Raw genomic sequence first — 23,836 nt, forward strand, 5'->3', positions numbered from 1 at the left:
AAGGGATATTTTGAATGAGATAATGATTGAAAATACTCCTCTTTCCCTCCTTTTTATCTTTCATTACTTGTAAGCTTTAGATTGCTGGAACTTTTTGCCTCCTGCTTTGAACAGGCAAGATACTCATTTGTCTTCAAGTCAATCCAAGGAGAGAAGGTGGCGTTGCTTTATGGTTGACAGAATCCATTTTCTGCTAGGAAGTTGTTAGAACATTAGGGCTGCCTGGCTTGCTTTGTCTTTTAAAATTAGCTTCATAAATGCACACAATTGAAGAGGATCCTGAGCTTGAGTATTGCATTTTCTTCTACCAAACTAAGAGCATTTAAAAATATTGAAGCATTTCCAGACCAGGGATAAAAATATAGTATCAAAGATATAAGGGAAAACTGAAGATGAAAGTAAACAAGTAGAACCCCAGGCTTAGCAAATATTGACAACGATTAACACCTCTTTTTGGTTAAGTTGGCAGAAAAACCAGTGTTTGGGTTGAACCACAGAAAATAAAAACTATCCAGTTGGGTTGTGGTTGATGGCTTTGTCCACACTCCACATGTCTCTTCTATGTTGTGTTTGGCTCCCTGCTGTCTGAACCACCTTTCTGGGTTGGGCCTTTCTGCTCTGTGAGTCCTGGTGGAGGCAGTCTGTCTGATGTTCAGGTTTCCAGCCTCCCTTGCAGCTAGTTCCTGGGGCATATGACCTGGACTCCATCCACGTTCATCTGTGCCAGACTTTGGATCTGTTGCTAGTTTTGCAAAGACACAGGGACAGAGGAAAAGCCTTTTTGGCAGTGGCTGCAACTTCCTGTTGATAAGGACAGTGGTGGTAGTGGAAGGCTTTCAGTGCCTAACCTGGTCTGGTTCCTGAACTTGGTTATCTAGCCAGGTGCTGGCAAAATTTTTTCTGTAAAAGGCCCAATAGAAAATTGTACAGGCTCTGTGGGTCATGCGGTCTTCTTTTGGAATTGCTCAACTCTGCTTTTACATTGTGAGAGCAGCCATAGACAATATGTGGTTTTGGCTCTGATCTCTCCTACCTAGTGATCCTGGAAGCTGAGCTACCTAATACTTTTCAATAAATTGTTTTTCTTGACTCAGGCAGAGTATGTTTATTTTGCTTGCCTCTAGGATACTCATTCCTACTTCCAGACTCCTTAGTCCTACATTACTGTGTGTAGGGGCCGTAAAACCCCACCTGCTTTATATAGACACAGGAAGGGGTTGCACCTACCTCTAAAGAAGTGGCAGCTCTTTTGGGGTAATATGGCTTATTCCTGATTATCTGCTGTAGATCACTTAATTCTTGACTGAACTTTAGCCTCTTTGTTCAAAACTCTTCTTGGAATTTCATATCTGGAAATACTTCCATTTGAAAGATTTTTTTTCCAATGGGGGTGCTGTGGCCTCCTTAACCAGTCTCCCACAGTAGTGCATTCTGTAGGACCATATCAAAACCAGGAAATTGGCACTGTCAAGTTCACAAACTTTATTCAGATTTCACCAGTTTTACATGCACTCAATTATATGTGTGTTGTGTGTGTGTAGTGATATGCATTTTTATCATACATGTCAATTCATGTAACCACCACCATAATCAAGATACAGGACTGTTTCATCACCACAAAGATCCCATGTGCTCCCCCTTTATAGCCACAGTGAGCCCTCTCCCTCCTTTACCCCCGGTTCTCACTGATCCGTTGTCATTTCAAGGGTGTTTATGATTGCAATCACGCGGTATGTAACTTTTTGGGCTTTCTTCGCTCAGCATAATTCCCCTGACTCATCCAAGTTGTTGGCACCTTTTCTTTGCTAAGTAGTATTCTGTGGTATGGATGTAGTTGCCTGACCATTCATCTGTGGAAGGACATCTGGGTTTTTCCAGTCTTGGGCTTTTACACATAAAACTTCTATGAATATTCATGAATTTCTGAGTGAACCTGAGTTTTCATTTTTCTGAGATGTATGCCCAAGAGTGCAATTGCTGGGTCATGTGGTAAGTGCACTTTTTTGTTCATCTGCCAAACTATTTTTCTTAACTTAGGCACAGATGACTTGGGATGGTAGTTTTTGAACAGTTCTTCCTGCCTTTCATTTTACTCTCATTCAAACCATAATGGGGGTTAATTTTCCTTAAGCAGTAATTGCAGTTCTCCCATACGCCAGATATACCAAACACCATACTATCTAATTTAACCCTGATAACTCCCCAAAGGAGGGTCAGTACCATTATTTCTGTAGAGAGGGAAACTGAGCCACAAAGTGTGGAATTAACTTTTCAAGTTCATCCAGGTCTTTAAGATGCTATAGCAGTTCACACTCGGACTGTCTTTGGAGCTAGCGCTGTTAGCCTCCCTGCTAGACTGCCTTTTAAATGCCACTGTATGCACTGGACGCCTTGAGGTGATCCCTTATCAAGTATCCTGGTTCTGATCATGGCTTGTTGTTGTTGTGTGTTTTTTGTATGGGGAGCTCAATGTTTGACTAAACCAATCCTGGGCATGTCACCTGAGAATATTCTAACAGTGGAGTAGTAAAGGAAACTGTTGTAGGGTATAATGGAACACACTGCGTATGAAGACTTTCTGAGATTAAAATAATCCCAACAGATGCATGTAGCAGTAGGTTTGTTACCCACGCCAGCCTTTTTCCATGGCCAGGCCCTCATACTGAATCTTAGCTAAACTCCACAGCAACTAACCACTAAAGATTCTCTGACATCTCCAAGGAACCCATCCTTCCCATCCTTGAATGCCATCATATGTGTCAGGCACAGTCCTAGGCTCCAAGGATGCAGCTATAAGACACTTAGCCTACCCCTATGCAGGTACACATGGTCTCCACAAGAAGAGGGGATGAAAACTGGGCAGCTAGCGAGGATCCGGGGAAAGAATGAAATACTCCCAACTTCTTGCAGTATGAGAGACATTTTCTTCTGGAATACACATCTTGAAATACCTCAATTATTCTGTCCTGAGACAAAAAGCATTTCATTTTGTGCCAGTAGCTAAATGGTGTGTGATTGGGGTGAGCCCAGGCTAATGTACCAAGGGAATGCCTGCACCTCCTAGGCTTTCTGCTGCAGAACACACACTCCTGACACACTCACTTGGCCGCCATCTGGAATACGCTTCCAAAGAGAGGGGCTAGAAATCATCCCATTAGGCTCCCTATTAGGTTGCATTACCCTTGGAGGAGGAATGGCGCATTGTTCGAATGTTTCCCAAGAGAATGTTTCCTGCGCTCTTTGTGGATTTCAGACTCCAAATGAGAAGAGGAGGAATGGTTGGCGGTGGGATGTGGGGCGGGACTGGGTAGTGAATCTCCGCTTTGAACATTCTGATCTTGGCTGAAGCAATTATTTATTTAAACGAGAAAATAAAGGATGTCGCCCTGGAACTGCCTCAGCAAGCCCACAAGTTGAGAAACGCACGCGGGTTCCTTACAGTGTAGTGCTGTGCAGGGAGCACTCAGATGCGAGTTTAAAAGAAACCAGTGTCACTTTGGGGGCTTGACCAGAATAACAACAAGGCTTTTTATTATGTTAAGTGTAGTGCAAAGTTCTTTGCTTGTATCTTTGTCTCCTCAGAAGTAGATGGTCCTATATTCTATGTGAGTAAAGTGACACTTAAGAAAGTTTTACACTTTTTTTTTGGCTAAAGATCATATGGCTGGTGACAGCTTGTAATTGGGAGAGTCTGGGCTTGGGGTTGCATCCTGCTTCATGTCCCTAAGCCGGTTATTTTAGCCAGCATTCCCTGTTAGGCCTTGTCAGGCCCGACTATGAATAAAGAACACTCTTTAGAAATAGTAGCCTGAAGGTCCTAATAAACAGGGCTCTGGGCTTTCCTACCGGGCTTAATAAGGGGCATCTCTGGTTTCTCTCCATTTCTTAATGTCTTTGCTTCTCTTTTCTAACCGAAAGGGAAATAAACCCTCTAAGCACCAGGGATTACAACGCCTGCAATTTTGTTTTTCCCTGTGGAAATGAAGTGCTACCCAGTGAAAGTATGAAAAACAGAGCTGTGCACTGCTGTTGAGAAATGATCTTTTGATGCCGGAGAGTTCCGCAGCTGAATGGAGGAAGCCAAGGGTGGGGGCTGCATGTACCGTAGCCCCAAATCTTCGGGCGCCAGCGGAGTCTTAGGGAAACGGCCACATACCCGGGAACACGAGCGGGGCTGTGCCATACAAGATTTTTGCGGAGTGAGACTCATGTGTGAAGAGCAGAGTGGAGAGTTCTGCACAAAACTGCTGAGAAGCAGCCAAAAGAGGGCTGAGGAATGATTGAGGCCTGGCCAGGAGCAGGGAAATTTGGCACCTGAATTAATAGGATGCAATAGTTAGCCAGCCCTTGGATGCATCTGCAGTTCTCACGGGGGAGACCGTGAACCTGGGGGCGGCGACTGAGAGAGGAAGAAATTTGGGTTGGAGTCCATGCGCTTCCAGCCGGCAGTGTTCTTTTCTGCGGAATAAATGTTTCTGAGCAGTACTGTGAACATTCATTCAGCTTAAATAAACATTTCATCATCGAATGCACAGTCGAGTTTTATTTGGGGATTTCTTAATGCAGTCATTGCAACTGCTTTGTGTTGTTTTAACTCTTGATTTGCAAATGCGCGGCTTTGTCGGATGTGAGGTCTGGAAGGGGCTTTATGGCTTGCTTTTCTTGTTTACTTTGTGTTGTAAACTAATTTTAACTACCAATAAAACTTTTAGGAATCCTCTTTACATCTGAACAATGATTCAGCAACTTGAACCTATATTTTCCACTGTGGAGTTGTCTAGTAAAAAGTTTATATGATTCTGTTGACTAATGGCTCACACAAATTACACATTTATCGGTGTGAACATTGATATTTCTTTCTGCATTGCCTGCACTTTTAGAACCCTGTTCATCAACCTCAGTTACACGGGCGTATTTGGACATTCTCTGTCTCATTTTTTTAAAAAGAAAAACATAATTTCTATATGCTACCAGATGGATGTGTTGGCTATAAGATAAAGATCCCAAAATACTTAACAGACCATCTGGTGTCTTGGTAGGGTTTAAGTTGATTAAGTTCTTGTGTACTGATTTCCACTCTCAGCAGAAGTATTACCCCTTTGGATTTTTACTTTAAAAAAATTGTTTAGACTTTGTCATATTGTTAATCTTTTTATAGAACTTTGACAAAAATATTGGTGGTAGATGGTACTAGCTGCTTATTTATATGCGCATGCAGTTACCAGCTGACTGGCCCTAGCGTGTCCTGAACAGGCCTGATGAGGCTGGAGGACTAGGCTTAGTTCATGGGACACAGCTTTCTCCAGAAGATGGTAACTGGTCCACATGGGTCTTGACCTTCCCTGGCTTCACTGGCAGTGAGCTTGAAGCTGAACAGTTGCCATGTACCTACCAACACGTTGGGAGTTTTTTCAATGTATACATTGTACTTAGCAGGCCACCTCCTAATACTGTGGCTCTGGTGTGTCTTGGACAGTGTTAAAAGGCTCATATACATTGTCCTGTGTCAGTCATACCATAATTAAATAAATAGCACTATAAACTTCATTTTTGCAGGTGCCAAGTGTTAGCCATTGGCAGGGCTGATCTTCAGGTTTATCTCAGCCTGACTCTGCAGTCGGAATTTCCTCCCTGGTTTAGCTCCGAGTTCCCTGCTGGACGTGACACTTGCTAAGCTGCTGCCCTGTGCCATGCATGCACAGTGCTAGGGTTAGGGGGTCCTCGGAAGAACAAATGTTCCCCATCTCTGTGCTTCTGAAAACATTTTAAGGACTGTTAATTCTTCTTCTATTATTTATATCTAGTTTAGGCTTTGCGGCTCCCCACAGTATGCTTTTCATTCTGATGCTCTAAGGCACTACTGGTGTTTCGGGGCTGCCCTGTGCATTGTAGGGGCTTCAGCAGCCTCCCTGACCTCTGCTCAGTAGATCCCACTAGCACCCTGCCTCAGTTGGGACAACCTGAAGTATCTCCAACATTGCCAAATGTTTTCTGGAGGACAAATTCCTCCACTCCTCACCCCAGCCCAGATGAGAACCACTCTTCTAAAGTGACTGCCAGCTGTTTGTCACCGGGTAAAGGGTCAGAAGCGTCTTTGGCTGGCGGCAGAATCTCCTTGTCAAAGGAAGGGAGATTTACAATACAACCGCTGGATGTCACCGAGGTAGAAATTATGTCAACCAACAAATTCCTGTTTGTTGTGGAATATTTTATGAATACATGTAAGATAGGGAAAAGGCAGTTTTTAAAAGGACTGAGCCACGTGCTCAGTTGGTTGTAGTGTTGTCCTGTGTACCGGAGACTCGCAGGTTTAGCTCCCAGTCCGGGCACATACCCAGGTTGCAGGTTAGATATCAGGTGGGGGGGGTGTGTGTGTGGGAGGCAACTGATTGATGTTTCTCTCTCACATCAATGTTTCTCTCTCTCCCCCCTCCCTTTCTCTCTCTCTCTCCAAGCAACAACAACAAAAACCCCTGATAGATTGCCGAAATGTAGTATCTTGCACCTGAAACTTATATAAAAAAGGAACTTATAAACAAAAAAAGAAAGAACATAAAAATTTCATCTCATAATCTAAAAGAGAACAGACTGATGGAGGCCAGAGGGTAGGGGGTTGTGGGGCTTTTTACAAAGGTGAAGGGATTGAGAGGTACAAATCGGTAGTTACAGAATAGTCATTGGGATGTAAAGAACAGCATAGGGAATATAGTCAGTAATATTGTAATAACCATGTATGTGCCAGATGGGTATGAGATTTATTGGGGGGAATCACTCTGTAAAGTGTATGACTGTGCTCTATACCTGAAACCAATATAAAATAATATTAAATGTAAACTGTAATTGAAAGGTAAAAGTTAAAAAAGGTGGGGAAATCATCTCATAATCTCGAGATAGCTGTGACTTGACGTTTTGCTCTCCACCCTTGAGGTTTTTTTAATCTATACTTACTGTATATAGGAAAGACAGGGCATCCGTCCAGGGACAGAAAGGATACCGCTGTCCATGATGTTCCGCAGTCTACTTTTTCACTTTATATTGTGAGCATTTCCCATTCCTTGAAGGCCCCTTTTCCATCCTGGTTCATAATGGACAGTGCCTATTGTCTGCTATTCCACATAATTTTTTTAACAACTGCAATAGCAGCCCTCTATTAATTGACCAATGTCTATTTTTCTATTGTTTCAATGTTGCACATTTCATTTCTTTCCATTTTTTAATGCTTTGATTTACTCTTCAAATACTTCTTTATGATGTGTTGTGTTTCAAACGCTCCGGTTTCTGGTAGCCAGGATAGAGCAGGTGAGCAGAGCAGAGCCCTGTGCTCGAGGACCTCACAGCCCAGCTCCAGCTGGTAGCCCTGTCATTGTGAATGTCTGGGTTGCTTTGCTGGGAATCACTGTGCCCTGCTGTTGTGTATGTTGTCTCCTTTTGCTCCAACTTTCCTTGCTCATCCAGGCAACCTCTTCCCAGCGTAAGGAGCCAGCCTCTATGAAAGGGAAACTCTAGAATCTGCTTGCCTCTAAATTAGAGTTAACCTTGGCTCAGACGGCTCCCAGCTTCTAGTGAAATCAGCACGGGCCCAGAATCTCCTAGAAACAGCATGTGTGAGCTTTGTTGACTGGGAACATGTAAGGCTAATTAAGGAATTTAATCTGTTACACAGAGAATTGACAGAATGGTGTCTTTCTCGTCATGTTTTTCACGGCTGGCCTCATGGGAAGCGGGGTGCAGTGCGGGAGGGGGCGTAAAGGGGGTGAGGCTGTGTGCCCTTCCTAAGTCTTGGGCCTTGGCAAGTTGCTGATATCTTTGGACTTCACTTTCCTTCTGTGCCGCAGAGAGTTGTTTTGAGAAGTGGATCTGGTGTGTGCGCAGCATTTGGCATCGGGTCTAGGAAGCGGTGCTCACTCGAGAATGGAGACTGCTCTTTTTGCCACCCCACCTTTGAGAGCCCTTTGAGTCACTCTGAGCACCCGCTAGGTGCCCGCCAGGAACTTGACGTGTGTTCTCAGGTCTTTAGCACACTTAGGGGATAGATGCGGGTCGACTTCTGTAGTTCTTGCCTCATGTATTTTGGGCTTTGGTTGTTAGATGGGTATACATTTATAATATCTTTCTGGTCTGTTCACCATTCTATCCTGTTCTTTTGTTTGTTTGTTTTAAAGATTTTAAAATTGATTTTTAGAGAGAGGAAAGGAGAGGGAGAGAGAAAGAAACATCAACGTGAGAGCGAAACTTCTGTCGGCTGCCTCCTGCATGCCCCCTGCCCGCGATCGAGCCTGCAACCCAGGCATGTGCCCTGATCCAGATCTAACCAGCAACCTTTCGGTGCACGGGGACGATGCCAACCAACCGGCCAGGGCTGTCCCAGGTTGTTGCATGGTTTAAACTTCCTGCTAGTGACTTCATGGAGGGTTCCTCATGCTTTGTTATCAGCTGGTCACGATGTGGGCGGAAGGGACGCTGGTCGCTTAGTGAGTCATCCTGAAAGTGCGATGGTTGAGTATGTGTCCCATGCCAGGTTGGTCCAGAGTTGCACATGGGCACAGCACTGCATCTCAGTAACAGGGAATAGGTATTTTCTCTCTCTCCCATTTAATCTTCATTTTATTACTGATTATTGCTTTCCTGGCATTCAGCTACATTTGCAAGTTACATTTTCATTCATTTGTTGTTCTGTTCATTGTTTTCCTTTACTCTGTAGATTAAAGTGAGATCAACAGGAACTGTATTAGTTTTAGTTATTCTTATACGGTCCTGGAACAGTGCTGGCACATAGTAGGTGCCTAAAAATATAGATTGAACGAATTTTGTTGCTGAAACACCTCAGTCAAGAAGGAATGTCAGCCCTGGCCTGTTTGTCTCAGTGGTTAGAGTGTTGGCCCATTGACCAAAAGGTCACAGATTCGATTCCTGGTCAAGGGCATGTACCTTGGTTGCAGGTTGGAGCCCCAACGGTTGCGGGTTTGATCCCCAGCTGGGGTTGGGGCTCGTGCTGGAGGCAGCCAATTGATGTCCAGTGTTCCCCCCCCACCCCCAATCCCTCCCTTTCACTCTCGGAATAAAAACAATCGATGGAAAAAATATCCTCAGGTGAGGCTAAAAAAATAAAAGAAAAGGAATGTTAGTTATATGCAGTTGTTTCTGTCGAAGGTATATTCAAGTTGCTATGTGCTAATGCATAGTTGCATAATTTGGCTATTTCACTTTTAAGTATTGGTATCATTTATTTCATGAAACGGTTTTCTTCCTTTTGAGTTTGTGTTTCTTGAGCACCTCTTACCTGATGCAAAAGTTGAGGTGACACAGAAATGGCCTTATTCTTCTTTATTAGCAAATGTAGAGTTGAAATGCTTCTATAGCCCACAGTTTACATGCGACTAAGAGCTGACTGTCCCACAAAGTAGGAGATGGGTTGGCTGAGTCTTGTCCAAAATTCTTGAATATTGAGAACGTTTTCCTTAGTTTCTTTTCTTTAAAATCTCCACTCCTCTGTCCACACCCCCTTTGTCAATCATCAGCTCGTTCCCTGTATCTATGAGTCTGCTTCTGTTTTGTTTCGTTTATCCATTTGTTTTGTTGCTTTCAGATTCCATGTGTAAGTGAGATCATATGGTGTTTGTTTTTCTCTGATTTATTTCACTGAGCATGTAGGTTTATCCAGGTTGTCGTGAATGGCAAGATTTCTGTTTTATTGCTGAAAGACTCTCCATTGTGAGTATGTACCACACCTATATCCGTTGATCTGTTGATGGACATCAGGTTGCTTCCTTGTCTTGGCCATTACTAGTAATGCTACAATGAACACAGGGGTGCATATACCTTTTTGAATTAGTGCTTTTGTTTTTTACGGATAAATACCCACAAGTGGAATCGCTGGTTGTATGGCAGTTCTATTTTTTAATTTTTTGAGGAATCTCCATCTTGTTTTTCCTTAGCTTTCCTTAGTTTATTGATGTTTGCTTTCTGGTCTCATAGCCTTTGTTTTTATTTTTTGCTATTGTAAAGAATTACTATTTACTGCCTGGGTACTATTCACAACCTACTGTATTCCAGGCACCCCTGTTCCAGTCCCTGAGGATAGAATGGTGAACAAAACAGATCCCTGCCCACATGGAGCTTTCACTATAGTATGCGCGTGCTTGTAGCTAACTCATTGCATATGCCTTTGACTTATTTTCTTGGGATTCATTGTACTCTCATGCTTCCTGTATGTACTGCGCCCCATCCCTCCAACTTTCCTAGCTCACAATGAAATTATTAAATTAAAAATGAAATGAACATCAGAGGCTTTAAAGCAGTTATTCACAAGGAGCATTTGGATTTTCCCTTTGAAAGAGTGCTGTTCATGGGGCTGCTGAGAGCGCTGTGCCGTCTTTGTCATTAAGTTGATTGATAACAGCCATCAGCTGGGAAGATGTGTGTGCCTTGCTTGTTGGAAAGTGGGCTGCTGAGCAGCTGGGGTCCATTTGTCCTGGCCTTGCTGCTCTTGGTGAGTGTGCATTTACACAGCGGTCACTGTGTTTTCCAGGGCACACACTGCGTGCTCACCCCATGGACAGAGAGCTCCATGAAGATGTTTGGGAAATACAAGAGTTTCAGGCCCTGGGGTGGGATGGAAGGAGGACCAGACTTTCAGGGGCTTCAGAATAGGAATGTTCCAGCCCGGACCAAGCAGGTATCAGTGCCTCTGAATTGCCAGTGGACATTGTGAGTCCATGTGGCCCTGACAAGGGGGTGCCCCAGGAGAGTGAGTAGGTGAGGTCTCAGGAGCAGATGCAGGAGTTAGAGGGGGCAATGTACCGTCAGGATCAAGCGCTTAGATTGGCCCTACAGTAAGGTCGTTAAGGGTTCAGGTACTAGCTCTGACATTAACTATTTCGTGCGACATTAGCAAAGTTGGATGACAATTTAAATTTATTTCTCCAGCTCTAAAATAGGGGTCAAATGTCAACCTGAGCTAGCCTGGCTTTATTTGCCCCACGTCACCCTCACCACACTTGTGCTTTCAGATACTGTTTTCCTTCTATCTCTTACACTGAGGTAAGTTTTTGTTTTGCTTTTTATTTCCCAACCTAGGATACTAATTCTTTGAGAGTCAGGAAGTTGATTCTTTTTTTGTCACTGTTTTATCCCAGCACCCAGCACCTAAGAGATGAAGTATTTGCAGAATGAAGCAATACGTTTGCTAGAGGCTTGTGGTCGTTATCTTTTGCTCCTTGGACCATATTTCTTTGCTGCTTCCAAGAAAAGATCTCCGAGTAGGAACTCAGTAGATGTATTGCAGACATCATGGATTCTGCGCACTGTGCCCTTCGCACTTAACTTCTGAGTCTTTTTAGACCAAAAATTAAACATTTGTTCTGTGGCTGGCTTTGGGGGATGTCTTTGGGAATTGTTGCTGATAGCCCTCTACTCAGGAGCATGAGCTCTGCTGTGTTTTCTCCTGCCTCTGCCCCTTTCCCTGTTCCCCTTTCTCTGACAATGCCCAAGGCCTGGCCCTTGATGAACATCAAAGACAGGATGCTGGTTGTTTTATTTTTTTAGCTCCACAACTGTCAATTTGAATAGATGATCTTGGGGTTTCGTATAGGCCTATAAAATGTATTTTTTCTTTCGTTGACAAAGGCTATGATTGTGCAAGTCCAAACAGTGCTGTTCAATTGAGTATTTTTGAGTTCAATTTTCGGTAGCTCTTGAAGGAGATTGCATTGTGTTTCAGTGGAGAGGAGGGTGTTTTGATGGTGCTGTGTATGCTTCCTGGTTTTTTTGTTTGTTTAAATATACTGATTTCAAGGGGGAGAGAGAGGCAGACAAACATTGATTTATTATTCCACTTACTTATGCATTCATTGGTGACGCTCTAACCAACTGAACTACCTGGCCAGGGCTGTGCATGCTTCTCAGAGTGACAAAGCCTTTGCAGATGCTTTATTCAGGCATGAAGGAGAGTCAGAAAAGAGAGGGCTGGGTCCTGATTTTTAGCATTCGCTACTCTAAAAAGCTTAGGCGGATAGACATTTAAAAAAACCCAAAACTTTTAAGTGTCAAGCTCCTCCTCTGTCCAGAGAGAAGTTGAGATTCCACGTGGTGTGGCCAGTAGATTTCATTTTGCTGTCGGTGGTGACTGAGAGCAGAGGCTGCTTACAACACGTGTGTTGAGATGGATCCTGAAGTCGTGTGTTTCCAACGGGAACGTGTAATGATCCACTTATTATTGGGGGGATCTGTTTACCCAAACTAGATGATACCAATTTTTTCATTTTACATTTAATGTAAAGTTTCCTTTAAAAACAAGTTCATTGAATTGGAAGAACTGAGTTGATTTTTAAAATAAGAGTCGATTAGGGTGTAGGGGGCATGTGGCTGTGGCAGAAACCATGAACATAGTATGCGAGAGAAAGACATTCTGGAACATTTTAGTAGAGGAATGTTAGCCTGCCTGGCAGGATTGCTGTGGGGTTTTCAACGCAGGTGAAACGCGTTCCGAAGGCAGAGATGCTGCGTTGTCAGTTTCTCCGCAGGCCGCCGTTCTGCGCCAAAGCCTCCCAAGCGCTCTCCGAGGGGGGCCTTATGTGTACTGGGCGTGAGCAGCAGTACGGAAGGGCGGGCAAAAGTGTGGGCCTGCGGCTTCCGCTTCCGGCGGCTGACTTCCGCTTCCGGCGCCTGAGGCAGGAGAATGCGGTATCCCAGCAGCAGGGAAATGCGGGCTTTGACTGAAGAGGAGACCCGTGTCGTGTTCGAGAAGATGGCAGAATACACCGGGGAGAACCTTCAGCTGCTGGTCGGCAGGCCCGACGGCGCCCCCTGTTTCAGGCTGCACAGCGCCCGGGGGGTCTACGTGAGTGAAAAGAGACTGAAGGTGGCCGCCGACGTCAGGCTCCGGTGATAAGCTGGTGTCGCCGGGGACCTGCTTTGCGAAATTCACCAAGACCCATAAATTCCGCTTGCACATCTGGATTACCTTGCGCCTTATGCCAACTACAAAGTGTGGATAAAGCGTGGAGCAGAGCAGTCCCCCCTGTATGGGAACCATGGGTTAAATCCTGGACTGGGTCGAATCGCTGAAAGTACTTCTCGGTACCAGGAGTGGGCCTGTGCTCCGTGGCAGGCGTCCCGTCGGGTTTTGGGGTGGCAGCAAAGTCTACACGAGACTGCAGGAAAGCAGACCCCATGGTGATTGTGGTGTTTCGTCAAGCAGACATTGGGGAATATGTGCGACATGAAGACACACTGACTTAAAAGAAGTCATAGCAAGGACTTACGGCTGTGTGGAAGGGCCCAGCTTTGTTTCCTGTGTCTGTGTAGGCTCCACCATCATGTTCAATTGTGTCAACACTGTGACCTCTCCGGGGACTTATTAGTTTAATATTTTCTCTATTATGGAAAAATGCAGACTGGATTCTTATTACGCAGAAATGGGTCAAAAATGGAGTTTTGTATTTGTTACTAAATAGAATATTGTATTTTATATTTCAATCAGAACGGCTTCTTATTTTCAGGAAAAGGTTCTAAATCATTGGAATTGACAAGATAGCTTATTGTTATCTGTGATGACACTGTTTTCCAAACTCATGATAAGAACACAACAGGTTTTCTTATTAATACAATGCAAGATAGATGTTGCAGTATGAGAATAGTAGGCCATGTCTAGGATTTTACAAATGAAATTTGGATAAAATATTAAAAGCTATTTATTCTAATTTTCCTTATGGTAAGTGCTGTGTGGTGTGGAAGAAAACTTAGATTTTAACCCTAGTTCTAATACCTACCAGCTCTGTGATGCTTTAGATGAATTATTAGGCTTTAATGAGTTTCATTTTCTTCTGTTTCAAAAAACAGCTTTAAACATCTACCTAAGAATGGTTTTTGGAATTAGAAATCATGATTGTAAAGCACCTAGCACCGTTTCTGCCAAATGACAGGTGTGGAACAAATGATATGAATTATTTTTATGTTGCATATAGTGGGTGTTTCTGCTGCTAAGAGCAGGATCTAATGCATATAATTTGATGATATTATTTTTGGTTTTCCAAGCTGTTTTCTCAATCTGCCTTTTTCCTGGATGGTGGTATCTCAGGTTGAATGTTATTTTCATCACCTTTGTTTCCTAAAACATTTTCCTCATGAACCTTTACTTACCTTAGTGGACTGGACAAAAAGCACTAACCAGAGACCCTGAAATGATTTTCCTCCTTTGTTCTTCTCCACGCTTCCCAAAATCATTTTTAGAATTATTAAAATATTTTTTTAAATGAAAAACATTTCAGAGAAGTATTTTTAAAACTACCTGTATTGAAAAACAGTGTCGCTAATGAATATACCATTTATTTTAAATTCCAAAGGTGGCATCTCTAAAAATAAAACTCTTTTTAACTACCAAAAAAAAAAAAAGTGTGGGCGCTGAAGCTGAATTGCCGAGTGTTCAAGTAACTGATGCGTGGTAACGTTATTAACTTCCCTGAGCCTGGTTTCCTCTTCACTGAGATGGGAGCACAGCCATACCTGCCTCATGCTGCCGCCAGGAGGGTTAAGGGCTCGATGTAGAGGGTGTCTCCAGAGCAGCGTTGGGTTCAGTACAGCACAGTGTCCGGGTGTTGACGGTAGTGTTGGTTATTGGACATAGGAAACCTTAATCCATTGAACAGGTTTGAATATTGCCCCCTCCCCGTTTTAAGAAGGAGGTGGCTGGCCTTACTGATTGCTGAGACTCCGCTGAAGTCTGGTCTTAGGTATTTTTTTTTTTTTTAATGGAAGTTGCCTTTTTATTTCTTTTTTGTTTGTTTGTTTATTTATTTCTCACCTGAGGGCATGTGAAAGCGAGAGAGAAACATTGATGTGAGACAGAAACATTGATTGGTTGCCTTCTATACCTGCCCCGACCAGGAGCTGAACCTGCAACCAAGGTGTGTGCCCTGACTGGGAATCGAACCAATAGCCTTTCGGTGCACAGGACAGCACTCCAACCAATGGAGCCACTCTGACCAGGCTTTTCCTGTTTTTTAAAGAAAAGTTATTTCTGATGGAGGAGTAGCAAATCTTGACTTTGGTGAATATGTTATTTCATGCTCTTTCTTGTGCTTGTGTATATCTTATTTATCTGGCTGCCTGAGGGAGCTTAAAATATGTAAACATTTATTCAACTGACTATTTCTTAGAATTATGGCATCTTTGGTGAATGACTTTCTAGCCTGAGGCATTTTATCATGCAATAAATATCAGAAACACTAGAAATTAAATAATAAGTTTGTTTCATTTTTGTTTATAAATTCTACCCTCTTTATTTAGCCATGGATAAAGGACTTTGTAAATCACCTAGTTTTTTTTTCCTTTTTAGAGAGTTAGTAAAGGAAAGATATTAATTTTTTGCATAGATATTAACATTCTTATATAAAAAATACAGCCCTAGACACATAAAAACCCAGCACCTATGAGACAAGTTTTGAAATGTGATTGTGGAAAAGAGAATAATGATTTAGGAACACTGCATCAGTTTCTTTTCAAATATTGATAATTTCAATTTTAATAAGTATTAGGCCTCATGCCTCATCAAGTATGATTTTCACACTTCTGTGTAGCTGACCCATTTACTAGATCGGTTAGCAGACCCACCAGTAGAAACCAATTCTAAACTTACCTCTTAAGTCTAGATTTGTGGTGAATAAACCTTTGTTCTGAAGATCTGATGTCTCCTCATATTAGAGGACCATAGGTGATGTAGCTGTAGAATGCAGAAAATTGCTTCTGACTCATCTCCAAGTTGAGTAGCTTTCACTGTGACTCAGTTGTTTAGTTTTCAAAACCATTGGGAAGAGCAAAGGCATTGGCATTACACTCACATTTGGGTTTGAAATCCAACTTTGCCACTTAGAGATTGTAGTCTCCACAAAGGCTGAGATGTGTCTGTCATTCACTTCCAAGTGCCTGTTGTTGTGGAACATGGAAGGCTCTCAGTAGATCCTTGTTGAGTGAATGAGGGAATGAGTGAACATCATCATGCGATTTTTGAGCCTCAATATCCTGCTCTGTATAATGGGGATAAATAACCTCCATTTTACAAGTTTAGTGTAAAGCTTGGAGATAGTGTGTTTAAAGCACATGCTAAATTGTCTGGCATACAAGAGGGGGGGGCACCTATTTCTCAGAATCCTTAGACTTAATCCCGATTGTCTTGGTCAGGGAATAAATATGAAATTTCGGTCATGTTGCACTTTCTGTTTTGGTAGAATTGGTCTGGGAAGTTCAGTTTCTAAATTGTCAGTGATGAATTCAGAAAGTGAACTGTTGGATTAGGCTTCATTTCTGGATCATATGTATTAAGTGGATTTTCTCCAAGTTCCCACTCTACATGCCTCTTATTGTCAAGCTGATGTCACACCCCTCTCCTTTCCAAGATGATAATGTTGCAATGGTGAGTCATAGTTATCCGGCAGGAAGCCACATTCCTAGGACTCACTCGTGGGGTATCGGGGTGGCAGAGACCTTGATACTGATGACCATCCCTTCTCTTCTTGTAATTTTCAGTGCAAGAGCTTTTCAGATTATTTTTCTTTTCATTGAGATTGTTTCAATAAAGGGACCTAGTGTAGATCTGGATATTCATTCAAAGCAATTCTATCTTTGTGCTGTAAATAATACTTATGAACGATAGTTTGGGGCTTAAAAGGGGCACTATGGGAAGATACTGAGTAGGAATTTTCTGTCTAAAGGGTTATGTGAACTTTAACCAATTGGGCATACTCTATTTTTGTGTTAGACAAATACAGTTTTCTGATAAATTTTAGTGCTACTATTAATCTGACTCCTGTTTGAATGGAGACTCTCACGAGGGAGTTCATATTTGAGATCAGGTTTTGTTCTGCTGTTTTCGAATTGTGCTGTTGTTGGGTGGGGTGAGATTCTGGGGAAAGGAAATCTTGTGTAGTAGGTTGGGACCGCGTGACCACATGAGCTTCTGCTTTTCCACTTTTCAGAACCTGAGACCTAGAAGAGCTTGTCTTGCCTTTTGCAATACTTCTCTATATATATTTATACATATAAAGGAAAGACACTATTTTTCAAAAAATGAAGTGCGCACATGAAATTCTTTCAGTGGTAATTTTGCATGTGAATTTGAGAAGTCCTGAAAATGAAATAAAATAAGATTATGATTTGACTTTGGATGGTGGGCACACAATGTAACATATAAATCATGTATCATAGAAATGTACACCTGAAACCTATATGATCTTATTAACCAATGTCACCCCAATAAATTTAATTTAAAAAAGAAAAAAGGATTATTTTAGGAAGAACTAGAAGCCTAGCTCTTAAAGCTTTACTTTTTTTTTTTGGCAAAGAAAATGGCTAATTACACTGGGAACCAGAGATAGGTGGCTGTGTTACTTGGTAAATAAAGAATGATGTTAACCTCTCCAGAATGCTGGTGGCTGTAGAATTTAGGCAGAAAATCCTATAAAGGAGAAAGAGCTACAGAGTGTAATAAACTCCCAGGTGCTCGATAAAAACCCCTGTTCCTCTTATGTTGGCTGGTCAAGATCAAGGGCACTGCTGCGAAGCCAGGAAGGCTCCTTACTGGTGTGAAGGTGATGAGATTTCTCCTCTCCTGCTATCTGTCTGAATTACTTCTTGGCTCAACGGAGACGGGACTCTCTTTTGATAGTAGCTCAGAGACAGGGATATCTTATTTTCTTTAAGTTAAACCTACCAGTCTTCATTTGCCAAATAATTTCCACTTCTGGGAAGCCTGTGTGTTAAACCCAACAAGACTGTGTTCAGTTCTTTGAGGCCGTGGGGCCTAGAGCAGGCAGCCGGACCTCCCTGTGCCATCTTTTTTTGTCGTCAGCGGACAGAAGGAAAACCAGCTTTAGAGAGTTGTTTGTAGGTGAAACGAGATGATAAACATAGTGGGCCTGGCAGGTGGTTTTACTGTTACTGGGTTTCTCTAGGTCTAAGGCAGGGTTTCTCCATCTCAGCACTATTGCTGCTTGGGGCTGGGTAATTCTTTGTTGTGGGGGACTACCCTGTGCACTGTAGGATGTTTAGCAACATTGCTGATTTATATCCCTAGATGCCAGTAGTACCCCAGCCCCCTACTTGTGATACTAAGGATGTCTCCAAATTTTGCCCCTGACCACTGTTAGAAAGGTACTTAATGAAGCCTGATGTCAGGTTTCTTGTTTGATCAGAAATGGTGTGGAACAGTACTTGGAATGAATGACTTCAATTTAATATTATCTTTTCCTTAATAAATAAATTATATAATGGTATTGACTTTCCCTCCCTTTTCTTACCCATTTATTGAATTAATGATTTAAAAGGTGTTGTTTCTGAAACTTAGGCTCAGCTATCTGCTCCTTCCTGTTGCCCTAGAATCAGCATCAGTTGCCTTAGGATGGACATTGAAAACAAGAGAGCAATGGTGTCCTGACACTCATAAAAGAACTCAGATCCTAAGAGAACCACAAAAAGCTTAGGAATAAGTTCAAAACTTAAATGTGCTTCCAACAAGCTAAATTTGGATTGCATAGGCTATGTTTTTGATTTGACATTTTAACTTCTATAAATCTCTTTTAAAATTTGTTTCTGACATGCGTAGACATTGACACAGGGATGGAGAGAAAATTTCTTTATAACTTTAACTAGAATGTTTGGCATCTTTGACATAAGTATACTAGAAATAAAAATATGTATATTGGTACTGGTTCTGAGATACTGACATTAGTCGTATTAAAAATAATACTTATTGCAAACTTTGTGGTACTTAAAATGTGCCAGCTACTGTTCCCATATTAATTCACTTGAGAACAGAACAATGGGAATTCACTTGCTTCTCCTGTGCAATGGGTTCCATTATGCCCGCACCTCCCTCTGCATTTTCTAGACAAGGACACTGAAGCAAAAGGTTAAAATGACTTGCCTAGAATTACCCAGCTAATAAGTGGCTGCCTGATCCTGAGACCCAATGGTTCTTAAACCAGAGCCCATGGACAAACATCTGGCCCAGTGCCTACTTTTGTAAATGTTTTATTGGAGCACAGCTATGCTGTTTGTTGACTTACTGTCTGTGGCTGTTCTTGCTACAATAGCAGAGTTGAGTGGTCGTAACAGTTGAGGGGTTGTCAGCCAAGCCTAAAATATTTACTATCTGGCTCTTTACTCTTTGCTCACCGTTGCATAAGACCATTCTCATCCATATGTGTGGTTCAGAAAGGTAGGGAAAGAAAAATAATTATATTTCCCTAAACTTATAAATACGGTTTATTTAACCTTCATCTCATACATTGAGGGTGCAAGTATTTGCCTCATTCTCAGTGTTATAGTGGATATGAAAACATTTATAGGACTCACCTCTGCCTCAGGACATTCTTAACGATTTCTTTTGTTAGAGGGAAAAAGTTGCAGATGAAGGTAAACACATGAAAATGGGAGAGAGCACAGCAAGACAGATCGAGGGACCGTCGGTGATGCAATTAAGGTGCTGCAGAGAAGGAAACTGAGTGTGGACGGTATTACTCCACAAAGCGCAGCACTTGAAAACAGCACTCAACATTTTCATTCTTCTTCCTGCTCTTCTGCAACAGCTTCAAAATAGAAATGGACAGGCCCATTTTTATGGAAAGCAAATGGCAACGTGGGATGGCTCCTTACAACACAATGGCTTAACATCAAGTGCGGGGGTGGGGGGGGCAAGAAATGAGTTTCTTTTGTCAAAGAAAGTATGTGAGTTTTACAGACTTAGAGGAAATGTGCAAGCCTTTCATTGGTTTTATGGTGTTCTTTATAAGGTCACTTTGTGAACATTAGCCTCTGCTGAATGAACATTGTAGATACTTCGAGACGTTATTGAAAGTGATTCGAGTAAAATCACAACAAATGTGATTCTCTGATATTTTCAAGAGATGGTATTTATTGTGGGCTAATAAAAGTATGTTGCACTAGGCTGTCATTTATTAGGAAGATTCACTCCACCTCACAAGCCCCTTTTAATCTGAAATTGCTATGGGTTGTAACAAGGCTCTTGGCTCGCGCCTCATTCACGGGGGCCTCGTTACTATGTATTAAATCCACAGTGGCCTCGTTTTTTAGGCTCGCTTATTATGCTGAGCTTTAGTTAATATACAGATGCTTTATACTTACACTGTTGTTTTTTTAAAGAACACCCTAAAATGTCAATCCTTGCTGTACAGGTTACCTAAGACCACTTCTGATTAAGGAGGCTGGAGGTTAGTAACAGCGCCCGCCCCGGGCCCGCTCGGGGCCCGCTCACGCTCCCCGGACGTCACGGCGGACGTGGGCCCGCAGGCCGCTTTGCGCCGCGGTTCTCCGCAGACGCGCCGGCATTCTCACAGGGTCTTTTACGGCCCGTAGACTATTCTTCAGGCGGGTCAGCCCGAAGCCAGCGCGGGCCGGGGGTCGTTCCCCGCGTGCCACGAGGGGCTGGGCCGCTTGGCCCGGTTTGGCTGCCGACCTCCAGTTTCCAGCACGAATTCCTGGCGGACACACCCGCCCCTTCCCCCTATGTTGCGGTGACAGAGCTGCGTTTGAAATGCGGTCTTTGGTGGTTGGAATGGGCACGCGGCTGGAAAGACGGTTTCAGCTCTGAAGCCCTCTCACCGTAGGGAGGGTTGTCAGGAACAATAAGCCCTTGCCGTCCGGGAGTCATCTTCGTCACCGGGATGTGACCGGAGTTTTTCCGCATTTGCGGATCCTGCGGCTGCCATCTTGGACCTGGTGCCCTGTTCCCAGCGCGCATCGCGCCCTCTGCCGCTTTCCCAGCGTGCATCGCGCCGGCAGCTGGAGCCCCGCAGCTGGGGCCCGGCGGCTGGAGGTAAAGCCCGCGCTGTGCGTTTTTATCATCCGTGCCTCCCTCGAGGTGCTCGTGAGTGAAGGATGCCGGCCGCCCTCTCCAGGATCGGCTTCGGGCAGAGGTTTTTCGGCGCCTCATTTGCTGCGGGGTTGACGGGTAGCTATTGTGGCTGGGGCTCGAGATGGCACGCGTTACTCACGGAGTCCCAGCACTGGGGGCAGGGCCGGGCGCCGGTGTCGGTGGGGCTGGTGCAGCGCGGCGCCTGCGGCAGCGATGGCCGCTGGGCACACCCCGGGCCCCCGCGGGCTGTAGGAGCAGCTCCTCCCGCCCTCCCTCTCTGCTCTTCACAGACTTACCCGTACAGTTGGTTACAGCTCTGTCTGTTTCAGGTAGAGCGTTCGTGTAAGTTTACTATGGGACCCAGTGCCTACGATGTATTATTGAATGAAGAAATGTTTTGCTTTTTGCTTCTCGTTTGAAGCACACACGCAATTCCCTGCTTGGAATCACATCACACAGGTTTATCTTAATGTTCTCTGGGGCACACATTACTTTTTGAGGCATGTGACCTCCATTGCCACAAAAAATCAGTTGTATCCAAGACAGGCTGGCATAGATTGAGAGGGGATTGTGGCATATCCTGGCATTGTGGACAACTAGTAGGGCAGCAAGGAGGTGGCAGATGGGACTGAGAAGTCCCAAAGGCTGGAAGGTGTGCTGTCAGCGAGTGCAGTGAGGGGGGCCTGGCCTTTTTGCCCAAGAGGCCGCTTGATAGGGCGTCCAGCTGACCTAGACTTCTGTGAAAATTTTGACTCACTGGTTGACCTTGAACAACTTTATTCAACCCATTTGAGCTTAAGTCTTTGTTTTAGCCCCTTCAGGCTACTGGTAACAAAAATACTGTAAACTGGGTGTCCGACAGATAAATTCATGTCTCAGGTCTGGAGGCTAGGGAGTCCAAGCTCAAAGTGCTGGCAGTCTTGATGTTTGGTGAGGGCCATTTTCTGGTTCATAGACGGTGCCTTCTGGTTGTCTTCTCATATGGTGGAAGGGGCAAGTTAGCTCTGTGGGATCTTTTTTATTAGGGCACTTACCCCAATCCTGAGAGCCCCACCCTCATGACTTAATCACCTCCCAAGGCCCTACCTCCTAACTCCTAATACCATCACCTTAAAGGTTAGGATTTCAACATACGAATTTTGGGGGACACCAAACATTTAGACCATAGCAGTCTCCTTGTCTCTTTCATGGGGATAAATACCTGTTTCATACATAAAAGCCTCTCTGGAAGGTGTTGAAAAGCCAACACTCGGCATGGAATACAGGAAATTCTCTGAATTGAATTGCGTTGGGACTCAGTCTGTAGGTCAGTGGCTAATGTTCCAAAACTTGGGAAGACACAGGAGGGGATTGACTTACTTTTTAAACCAGGTTCTTTTTGAAAATTTGTCAATTTTTTCAGGATGCAAGAGGTCATCTAAAGATGTTAGGGAATTAACTAGTTCCTAGGGCTCTGAAAATGTCACTATGCCTGTCAGACATACCTAAGTTATTCTTAAGAGCTCTTTGCCTGGTAGGAGTCCATTTTGTAATATTTGTTTAAATTGTATTACGGAGCATGGCAGACTTGTAATCTGTGTTCAGAATGGCGTTATCTGCCCCATTATTGATCAGCGCCACATCTTTTTATTTGCTTATCTCGGCTTCCCATACGGTCAGACTCCAAAGCTAGACCCAGAGGAGACCCACTAACTCATTAACCTCTGCGACATGAAGCAGAAACTTTCCAGAAGGGAACTAGCCTTGGGAGGCACTGTGTTTAAAATCACTGGCAACCCCACTGCATTCATTTGCCCTAGTACAAGTTTTCATTATGTGCAGGAATTTGTCATGGTCCAGTTTTTGTTGTCATTTGAAAATTATTACTTAGTTCTTTGAGAAATAATTAAGTAAAACCTTAGAAAAGACCTTCTTACTGATATTTTTTTGTTTCCGTTGTATTCATTGAATCCAGCCCTCTACAGAGTGGGCTTGCCCCACCTTGGGGGTGGCTAAAGTAGAAATATTGTAAAACCAGAAGAATTAGGCCGGGTAAGACAATGCTTAGTTAGCTTCAGTGATAACATGATACAATTGAGAACATGTCCGTCTCCAGGCTGAAATGGGTCCAGGATAGACCGGTGGGGGGAAAAAAGTTCTATGTCTATGATAAAAAATTCTTCCTGTGGCTTAATTATTGTGTTTGAGGTCTTAGAATTTCCCCCAATACGGTGTGAATGCTTTGCAGAGAAAACTTTCTTAGGGCCCCTCATATTTTGCAGTCGAAAAAGTTAAAAGTTGTCGTGTGTAAAACAAAAGTCACCCCGCATGTCAGCCAGCTCTTTGTGCTTTCTGATGTAACTGGGATTTCTGTGGATTTACAGCTCGACCATGGTTCTTTCTAAAACTCTGGCTTAGAGTTTTTTGGTAAATAACCAAGAACCTGAATGTTCCCGTGGGATAAAATACCAGATTGAGACATTACAATATTGGGCTCTCATTGTGATATTTCAGTTTGTAAAGTGAGGATACTACATTATACATGCTACTGTAATTCAGCTCTATTAATGAGGGCAAACTCTGCATTAGGCATGAGATCGAGTAGAAAATGTTTCCCTACATGTTCTCCTTTTGAAATGTGGAACTCTGAACAACACTTGGATGGGAGAGTTGGAGCAAGTAGAATGAAAATTCTCTACGTTAAGATGTTCAGGGTCTTTTAAAGAAAAAAAACCCATAACTGACAGTTACAAACTAACACTTATAAAATAAATAAGTCCCAGGGATGTGATGTCCAACATGGTAACTATAGTTAATAATACTGTGTTGGATATTTGAAATTTGTTAAGAAAGTATATCTTAAAAGTTCTCATCACAGGACACATGTGGTGATGGATGTTAACTAGACATAGTGTAGTGATCATTTTGCATTTGTTGTACACCTGAATATAATGCCAGTGTGATATAATGTTTTTATGTCAACTACATCTC

At 43.2% G+C, this 23,836-nt stretch overlaps 1 protein-coding gene and 1 pseudogene across 2 annotated transcripts in view; both read left to right on the forward strand.

Annotated features, from left to right (window-relative positions):
- PTPRG (protein tyrosine phosphatase receptor type G) overlaps positions 1 to 23,836 on the forward strand; it is a 637,170-nt gene that overhangs the window by 72,619 nt on the left and 540,715 nt on the right. The window lies entirely within an intron of this gene.
- LOC107545060 (60S ribosome subunit biogenesis protein NIP7 homolog pseudogene) lies at positions 12,701 to 13,390 on the forward strand (annotated as a pseudogene).

This window comes from Miniopterus natalensis, chromosome 15 (genome assembly GCF_054644295.1).
Source record: "Miniopterus natalensis isolate mMinNat1 chromosome 15, mMinNat1.hap1, whole genome shotgun sequence".
Lineage (NCBI taxonomy): Eukaryota > Metazoa > Chordata > Mammalia > Chiroptera > Miniopteridae > Miniopterus > Miniopterus natalensis.